Raw genomic sequence first — 10758 nt, 5'->3', positions numbered from 1 at the left:
AAATCGATTGTTATTCTGCAAAAATTGATGTATTTCTTTGGCAACCTCTTACAAAGAATTTTAAGAACACTACGGCTTTATGAAGAATCATGAAGCAAATCGTTTTTTAGTTCCACTCTTCGATTGGGGCGAAATCCTTTTTACAAGTTACTTCCTTGTTATGCCTCATATATTTACAAAAATCACAATCATTTGATTGAAAAAATAGACGGGCGCAGCAACGCGCGCCGGCATGGTCTAGTTGCTTTCTTCATGACTCATACATGTTCCTATGACTATGAGGTTATGCAACTCCCGATTACTGGAGGAACACTTTGTGTGCTACCAAACGTCACAACGCAACTGGGTGATTATAAAGATTCTCTACAGATGTCTCCGATGGCGCTTGTTGAGTTAGCATAGATCAAGATTAGGATTTGTCACTCCGACTCTCAGAGAGTATCTCTGGGCCTACTCGGTAATGCACATCACTATAAGCCTTGCAAGCATTGTAACTAATGAGTTAGTTGCGAGATGTTGTTTTACAGAACGAGTAAAGAGATTGTCGGTAACGAGATTGAACTAGGTATTGAGATACCGATGATCGAATCTCGGGAAGTAACATACCGATGACAAAGGGAATAACGTATGTTGTTAAGCGATTTGACCGATAAAGATCTTTGTAGAATATGTGGGAGCCAATATGAGCATCCAGGTTCCGCTATTGGTTATTGACCGGAGACGTGTCTCGGTCATGTCTACATAGTTCTCGAACCCGTAGGGTCCGCACGCTTAAAGTTCGGTGGCAATCGGTATTATGAGTTTTTGTGTTTTGATGTACCGAAGGTAGTTTGGAGTCCCGGATATGATCACGGACATGACGAGGAGTCTCAAAATGGTCGAGACGTAAAGATCGATATATTGGAGGACTATATTCGGACACCGGAAATGTTCCGGGTGGTTTCGGAGAAAACCGGAGTGCCGGAGGGTTACCGGAACCCCCCCCCCCCCGGGAGAAATAGTGGGCCTTATGGGCCTTAGTGGAGAGAGAGGGGGCTGGCCTAGGGCAGGCCGCGCGCCCTTCCCCCTGTGGTCCGAATTGGACTAGGAGAGGGGGGCGGCGCCCCCCCTTTCCTTCTCTCTTTCCCCCTTCCTTTCCCCCTCCTAGTAGGAGTAGGAAAGAGGGGAGTCCTACTCCTACTAGGAGGAGGACTCCTCCTCCTGGCGCGCCTACAGGGGGCGGCCGGCCTACCCCCTTGCTCCTTTATATACGGGGGCAGGGGGCACCTCTAGAGACACAAGTTGATCATTGATCCCTTAGCCATGTGCGGTGCCCCCCTCCACCATAATCCACCTCGGTCGTATCGTAGCAGTGCTTAGGCGAAGCCCTGCGTCGGTAGCAACATTATCACCGTCATTATGCCGTCATGCTAATGGAACTCTCCTATGAAGCTCTGCTGGATCGGAGTTTGTGGGATGTCATCGAGCTGAACGTGTGCTGAACTCGGAGGTGTCATACGTTCGGTACTTGGATCGGTCGGATCATGAAGGCATACGACTACATCAACCGCATTCTCATAACGCTTCCGCTTACGGTCTATGAGGGTACGTGAACGATACTCTTCCCCTCTCGTTGCTATGCATCACCATGATCTTGCGTGTGCGTAGGAAATTTTTTAAAATTACTCGTTCCCCAACAATGCACGAGTAGAACACAAAGGAGTTGTGGGCGTGGGTATATACATATTGATTGGCGTCACTAGTTGATTCTTAATTCAGCGGTATTGTTGGGTGAAGCGGCCCAGACCGACATTATGCGTACGCTTACGCGAGACTGGTTCTATCGACGTGCTTCGCACACAGGTGGCTAGTGCGTGTCTGTTTCTCCAACTTTAGTTGAATCGGATTCAATGAACAGGGTTCTTTCTGAAGATCAAAAAGCAATCACTATACCGCCTTGTGTTTTTTTATGCGTAGGTAAGAACGGCTATTGCTCAGCCCGTAGCAACCACGTAAAACTTGCAACAACAAAGTAGAGGACGTCTAACTTGTTTTTGCAGGGCATATTGTGATGTGATATGGTTAAGACGTGATGAAATATAAGTTGTTGTATGAGATGATCATGTTTTGTTGAAGTTATCGACAACTGGCAGAAGCCTTATGGTTGTCTCTTTATTGCATAAGATGCAAGTGCCATGTAATTGCTTTACTTTATCGCTATGTGATAGCAATAGTTGCAAAAGCAATAGCTGGTGAGACGACCATGTGATGACACGTTGATAAAAGATCAAGATGATAGAGATCATGGTGTCATGTCAGTAACAATGAAGATCATGATAGTACTTTGAAGATGGAGATCAAAAGCACAAGATGATGATGGCCATATCATGTCACATATTTGGATTGCATGTGATGTTTATCTTTTATACATCTTATTTTTGCTTAGTTCGGCGGTAGCATTATAAGATGATCTCTCACTAAATTTCAGCGTACAAGTGTTCTCCCTGAGTATGCACCGCTGCCAAAGTTCGTCGTGTCGAGACACCACGTGATGATCGGGTGTGATAAACTCTACGTTCACATACAACGGGTGCAAACCAGTTTTGCACACGCGAAATACTCAGGTTAAACTTGACGAGCCTAGCATATACAGATATGGCCTCGGAACACTAGAGACCGAAAGGTCGAGCGTGAATCATATAGAAGATATGATCAACATAGTGATGTTCACCATTGAAAACTACTCCATCTCACGTGATGACCGGACATGGTTTAGTTGATATGGATCACGTGATCACTTAGATGATTAGAGGGATGTCTATCTAAGTGGGAGTTCTTTAATAATTTGATTAAACTGAACTTTAATTTATCATGAACTTAGTCCTGATAGTATTTGCATAACTATGTTGTAGATCAGTAGCTCGCGATGTAGCTCCCCGTTTATTTTGATATGTTCCTAGAGAAAAACTAAGTTGAAAGATCTTAGTAGCAATGATGCGGATTGAATCCGTGATCTGAGGATTATCCTCATTGCTGCACAGAAGAATTATGTTCTTGATGCACCGCTAGGTGACAGACCGATTGCAGGAGAAGATGCAAACGTTATGAACGCTTGGCGAGCTCGATATGATGACTACTTGATAGTTTGGTGCACCATGCTTTACGGCTTAGAATCGGGGCTTCAAAGACGTTTTTGAATGCCACGGAGCATATGAGATTTTCCAAGAGTTGAAATTAGTATTTCAGACTCATGCCCATGTCGAAAGGTATGAGACCTTTGACAAGCACTTTGCCTACAAGATGGAGGAGAATAGCTCAGCTAGTGAGTATGTGCTCAGAATGTCTGAGTACTACAATCACTTGAATCAAGTGGGAGTTAATCTTCCAGATAATTAAGATAGTGATTGACAGAGTTCTCTAGTCACTATCGCCAAGTTATTGGAACTTCATGATGAACTATAATATGCAAGGGATAACGGAAACGATTCCCAAGCTCTTCGTGATACTGAAATCGACGAAGGTAGAAATCAAGAAAAGCATAAAGTGTTGATGGTTGACAAGACCACTAGTTTCAAGAAAAGGACAAAGGGAAGAAGGGGAATTTCAAGAAGAACGACAAGCAAGTTGCTGATCAAGTGAAGAAGCCCAAGTCTAGACCGAAGCCTGAGACCAAGAGCTTCTACTGCAAAGGGACTGGTCACTGGAAGCAGAACTGGCCCAAGTATTTGGCGGATAAGAAGGATGGCAAAGTGAACAAAGGTATATTTGATATACATGTTATTGATGTGTACTTTACTAGTGTTTATAGCAACCCCTTAGTATTTGATACTAGTTCAGTTGCTGAGATTAGTAACTCGAAACGGGAGTTGCAGAATGAACAGAGACTAGTTAAGGGTGAAGTGACAATGTGTATTGGAAGTAGTTCCAAGATTGATATGAGCATCATCGCACACTCCCTATACTTTCAGGATTAGTGTTGAACCTAAATAAATGTTATTTGGTGTTTGTGTTAAGCATGAATATGATTTGATCATGTTTATTGCAATACGGTTATTCATTTAAAGTCAGCGAATAATTGTTGTTCTGTTTACATGAATAAAACCTTCAATGGTCATACACCCAAGGTGAATGGTTTATTGAATCTCGATCGTAGTGATACACATATTCATAATATTGAAGCCAAAAGATGCAAAGTCAATAATGATAGTGCAACTTATTTGTGGCACTGTCGTTTAGGTCATATTGGTGTAAAGCGCATGAAGAAAATCCATGTTGATGGGCTTTTCGAGTCACTTGATTATGAATCAGTTGATGCTTGCAAACCATGCCTCATGGGCAAGATGACTAAGACTCCGTTCTCCGGAACAATGGAGCGAGCAATAGACTTGTTGGAAATAATACATACTGATGTATGCAGTCCGGTGAGTGTTGAGGCTCGCGGCAGGTATCGTTATTTTCTGACCTTCGCAGATGATTTGAGTAAGATATGGGTATATCTTCTTGATGAAACATAAATCTGAAACATTTGAAAAGTTCAAATAATTTCAAAGTGAAGTGGAAAATCATTGTAACAAGAAAATAAAGTTTCAAAGATCTGATCGTGGAAGAGAATATTTGAGTTACGAGTTTGGTCTTCATTTGAAACAATGTGGAATGGTTTCGCAACTCATGCCACCTGGAACACCACAGCATAATGGTGTATCCGAACATCGTAACTGTACTTTATTCGATATGGTGCAATCTATGATGTCTCTTACCGATTTACCACTATCGTTTTGGGCTTATGCATTAGAGACAGCTGCATTCATGTTAAATAGGGCACCATCTAAATTCGTTGAGACGACGCCATATGAACTCTGGTTTGGCAAGAAACCAAAGTTGTCGTTTCTTAAAATTTGGGGCTGTGATGCTTATGTGAAAAAGTTTCAACCTGATAAGCTCGAACCCAAATCGGAGAAATGTGTCTTCATAGAATACCCAAAGGAAACTGTTGGGTACACCTTCTATCACAGATCCAAAGGCAAGATCTTTGTTGCTAAAAGTGGATCCTTTCTAGAGAAGGAGTTCCTCTCGAAAGAAGTGAGTGGGAGGAATGTAAAACTTGATGAGGTAATTGTACCTTCTCCCGAATTGGAAAGTAGTTCATCATAGAAATCATTTATAGTGATCTCAACACCAATTAGTGAGGAAGCTAATGATGATGATCATGAAACTTCATATCAAGTTACTACCGAACCTCGTAGGACAACCAGAGTATGGTCCGCACCAGAGTGGTACGGTAATCCTTTCTGGAAGTCATGTTACTAGACCATGACGAACCTACGAGCTATGAGGAAGCAATGATGAGCCCAGTTTCCGTGAAATGGCTTGAGGCCATGAAATCTGAGATGGGATCCATGTATGAGAACAAAGTATGGACTTTGATTGACTTGCCCGATGATCGATGAGTCATTAAGAATAAATGGATCTTCAAGAGGAAGACGGACGCTGATAGTAGTGTTACTATCTACAAAGCTCGAATTGTCGCAAAATGTTTTCGACAAGTTCAAGGTGTTGACTACGATGAGATTTTCTCACTCGTATCAATGCTTAAAAGTCTGTCCGAATCATGTTAGCAGTTGCCGCATTTTATGAAATCTGGCAAATGGATATCAAAAATACATTCCTTAATGGATTTCTTAAAGAAGAGTTGTATATGATGCAACCAGAAGGTTTTGTCGATCCTAAAGGTGCTAACAAAGTGAGCAAGCTCCAGCGATCCATCTATGGACTAGTGCAAGCATCTCAGAGTTGGAATATATGCTTTGATAAAATGATCAAAGCATATGGTTTTATACAGACTTGCGGTGAAGCATGTATTTACAAGAAAGTGAGTGGGAGCACTACAACATTTCTGATAAGTATATGTGAATGGCATATTGTTGATCAGAAATAATGTAGAATTTTCTGGAAAGCATAAGGGAGTGTTTGAAAAGAGTTTTTCAAAGAAAGACCTCGATGAAGCTGCTTATACATTGAGCATCAAAATCTATAGAGATAGATCAAGACGCTTGATAAGTTTTTTCAATGAGTACATACCTTGACAAGATTTTGAAGTAGTTCAAAATGGAATAGTTAAAGAAGGAGTTCTTGCCTGTGTTGCAAGGTGTGAAGTTGAGTAAAGACTCAAAACCCGACCATGGCAGAAAATAGAAAGAGAATGAAAAGTCATTCCCTATGCCTCGGTCATAGGTTCTATAAAGTATGCTATTGTTGGGGAACGTAGTAATTTCAAAAAAATTCCTACGCACACGCAAGATCATGGTGATGCATAGCAACGAGAGGGGAGAGTGTTGTCCACGTACCCTCGTAGACTGAAAGCGGAAGCGTTAGCACAACACGGTTGATGTAGTCGTACGTCTTCACGATCCGACCGATCAAGTATCGAACGCACGGCACCTCCGAGTTCAGCACACGTTCAGCCCGATGACGTCCCTCGAACTCCGATCCAGCCGAGTGTTGAGGGAGATTTTCGTCAGCACGGCGGCGTGGTGACGATGATGATGTTCTACTGACGCAGGGCTTCACCTAAGCACCGCTACAGTATTATCGAGGTGGACTATGATGGAGGGGGGCACCACACACGGCTAAAAGATCAACTAATCAATTGTTGTGTCTCTAGGGTTCCCCTTGCCCCCGTATATAAAGGAGCAAGGGGGGTGCGGCCGGCCAGGAGAGGGGCGCGCCAGGAGGAGTCCTACTCCCATCGGGAGTAGGACTCCCTCCCTTTTTCCTAGTTGGATTAGGACTTGGGGGGAGTGGAGGAGAAGAAGGGAGGGGGCGCCGCCCCCCTCTCCTTGTCCTATTCGGACTAGGGGGAGGGGCACGCGGCCCTTGCCCTGGCCGCCTCTCCTCTCTTCCACTAAGGCCCACTATGGCCCATTAACTTCCCAGGGGTTCTGGTAACCTCCCGGTACTCCGGTAAAATCCCGATTTCACCCGGAACACTTCCGATATCCAAACATAGGCTTACAATATATCAATCTTCATGTCTCGACCATTTCGAGACTCCTCGTCATGTCCGTGATCACATCCGAGACTCTGAACAACCTTCGGTACATCAAAACATATAAACTCATAATATAACCGTCATCGAAACATTAAGCGTGCGGACCCTACGGGTTCGAGAACTATGTAGACATGACCGAGACACGTCTCCGGCCGGTCAATAACCAATAGCGGAACCTGGATGCTCATATTGGCTCCCACATATTCTACGAAGATCTTTATCGGTCAGACCGCATAACAACATACATTGTTCCCTTTGTCATCGGTATGTTACTTGCCCGAGATTCGATCGTCGGTATCTCAATACCTAGTTCAATCTCGTTACCGGCAACTCTCTTTACTCGTTCTGTAATACATCATCCCGCAACTAACTCATTAGTTGCAATGCTTGCAAGGCTTAAGTGATGTGCATTACCGAGAGGGCCCAGAGATACCTCTCCGACAATCAGAGTGACAAATCCTAATCTCGAAATACGCCAACCCAACAAGTACCTTCGGAGACACCTGTAAAGCACCTTTATAATCACCTAGTTACGTTGTGACGTTTGGTAGTAACCAAAGTGTTCCTTCGGTAAACGGGAGTTGCATAATCTCATAGTCATAGGAACATGTATAAGTCATGAAGAAAGCAAGAGCAACATACTAAACGATCGGGTGCTAAGCTAACGGAATGGGTCAAGTCAATCACATCATTCTCCTAACGATGTGATCATGTTAATCAAATGACAACTCATGTCTATGGTTAGGAAACATAACCATCTTTGATCAACGAGCTAGTCAAGTAGAGGCATACTAGTGACACTCTGTTTGTCTATGTATTCACACATGTATTATGTTTCCAGTTAATACAATTCTAGCATGAATAATAAACATTTATCATGATATAAGGAAATAAATAATAACTTTATTATTGCCTCTAGGGCATATTTCCTTCAGTCTCCCACTTGCACTAGAGACAATAATCTAATTCACGTCGCCATGTGATTTAATACCAATAGTTCATATCACCATGTGATTAACACCCATAGTTCACATCGACATGTGACCAACACCCAAAGGGTTTACTAGAGTCAATAATCTAGTTCACATCGCTATGTGATTAATACCCAAAGAGTACTAAGGTGTGATCATGTTTTGTTTGTGAGAGAAGTTTAGTCAATGGGTCTGCCACATTCAGATCCGTAAGTATTTTGCAAATTTCTATGTCAACAATGCTCTGCACGGAGCTACTCTAGCTAGTTGCTCCCACTTTCAATATGTATCCAGATTGAGATTTAGAGTCATCTGGATCAGTGTCAAAATTTGCATCGACGTAACCCTTTACGACGAACCTTTTTGTCACCTCCTGTCGGAGTAATGGGCCACGGGTAGGCTAACCCAGGCCCAGAACCTTTCAAGATATCGGGGCAGGATGCACCCCTCAAGACCCCAGGACGAAGAGCCGCCTTCTGAGAGTCGGCTGTGAGGCAGCCGACTACCCACTCGCGGCCGAGTCCCGAGGACGACTTCAGGATGAGCCGACTCCTGACTGGCGACTTCCAGAGAAGCCGGCCATGGGGAGTCGGCCCACGACGCCAACAACCCCCATGCCCTCATAAAGTGGGACGGGACAGGGAGTGGCCACAGTAAGGTCCACTCCCACCCTTTTCCAAGGGCAGGCGTGGCCACAGTATGCCATACCCGCGGAGATCTCCGCCCGGCGCGACACTGTTGCCATGCCGGCCCTGACGTCAGCCCCAGTGGGCGGAGTCCTGTGCCCAGGACGGCCTGCCGGTACGACCCAGGGACGACGGGTCCCACCAGTCGGCGGGCGTACGGAAGACGGCGAGAGCGCCACCAGTCGGCCTAGTTGGGAGTCGGCCCCCAGGAGTCGGCCGGCCCCTCCCACAGGCCCCACGCACCATTAACCAGCCGCAACAGGGAGTGGCCACAGTGATCACCCGCCAGAGGGCGGAGCTGTCGCCACGACCCCATGACCGAGCCCGCGTCATTAGAGGCGCAGCTACAGTAATCTAGAGCTGGCAAGACCCGTCCGCGGCGGACGCGGCCTGTCGGCTCCGTACCGAGCCAGTCGGCGGGGCCCACCAGTCGGCGGGCCCCAGGAGTCGACGGATAAGACGGCGGCCAGAGAGACTGACGGCTGGGCCCGCGTCCAATCGGATTACCATTGTACCCCTGGGGGTAGGCCTATATAAACCCCCCAGGGCACCCATGCAAAGGGTTGGAATCCATTAGCACTAGACCAGATCATATAGGAAGGAGAGAGCTAGCCTTGCCTTCTCCTACCTCCAGGAAACAGCTCAAGGAGCAACCGTGTACACACTTTGCCATAGTGATCATGCGGAGACCCCGCAGAGCAGCAGTAGGGGTATTATTTCCACGGAGAGCCGCGGAGCTGGGTAAGATTCGCCGGCGTGCATGCCTTCGCCTTATCCTGTTTCCAAGCACCGGCGACGTTCTACTCGCTCCCACCATGATAAGCCATCCTTTGGCATATGTCGCACCCAACCCCCGACATTTGGCGCCCACCGTGGGGCCTGGTGCACCGTCGTCCGGAGACCTACTTTGGACGGGAACCCCTTTTCTCCCTGGCGAGCGCAGCCAGCTTGGCACGCCAGACGGAGTTTGCGCCGACGCACTGCACGGCGCTGAGATCGCCTGCACAGCCAGCTGCCTCGCCGATCTTGTCGGTGAGGTTCGCCTCTCCGACGAGCCTGCATCCGATGCAGGCACGGGCGGCCACGAGAGCCTCCTCGCGGGCCTCCTTGACCAACTCCACATCGCCGGCGAGCCTGCCGTGGACTTGGAGTCTGTAGGCTCCACCGACCCGATGCTAGTCGACTCCGACACCGCGTCGCTCGACGCGTTCCCCACCAAGGTGGTGGTCTACGATGAGCCGCTCCCTCGCGCGGAGAGCGACGGAAGCACCGTCACAGAGGTGCTCATCATCAGTCATGACGAGCATCCCGGCGGAGGAGCGCATGACCCACTTGGCGCGACACTGCAAGACCTGACCGCGCCCATTCCGGAAGACTCTGACGCGGAGACGTTGGAGGCGCGCCGCCTTCAGCTCGTCGGAGGCGCGAAGAAGCTGGCTAGCATGAGACGCTTGTCAGAAGCCTACCAGCGTGAGATGGATCGCGCTGTAGGTGGCTCGCTAGCCCCAACTAGGCCCAGCCGCCTAGGCGTGGTCCAGCAGCGCGGCGTGGCCATCGCCAACCTATTCGGGGCAAATCGCCTTGTGTACGCCATGCCTGCGAAGAACATTCGAGCCGCCCAGGCGGCGGCGGACGAGCTGGACAACTTCGAGGGTGAAGAGCGCCGCCTGATGGCGGAGCGAGTCCAGCGGCTCCTCGACGCGGCTGCCGCGCAGAACGAGGCCCACTGCCGCACAGAGGCGCCGCGGCGACAAAACGACGACCCGCCTCCATGCCGAGACCAAGGCGCGATGTCTCGGACGCCGACTGGCGGCGCCCGCGGAAGAAAAGACAAGGATCCGGCTGTCAGCCGTAGTCGGACTCGCATTACCATAGAGCGCGACCAAGACGGCCGCCCAAGAGCAGTAGAACGACGGGACGACTGTCCGCCTCCTCCTCCTCGCAAGGAAAGGCGAGTCTCCCTGCCGCCTGTTGACCATCCGACTCTCGACGACCGCCTTGGCCGCCGAGAGGGAGTCGGAGAAAACGACACCCGCCACCGGATCGACCGACTTCACCGATCCCTGGCGCTGGA

This window comes from Triticum urartu, chromosome 5 (assembly GCF_003073215.2).
Source record: "Triticum urartu cultivar G1812 chromosome 5, Tu2.1, whole genome shotgun sequence".
Lineage (NCBI taxonomy): Eukaryota > Viridiplantae > Streptophyta > Magnoliopsida > Poales > Poaceae > Triticum > Triticum urartu.
The sequence above is the reverse complement of the archived record's forward strand: the minus strand, read 5'-3'. Positions refer to the sequence as shown.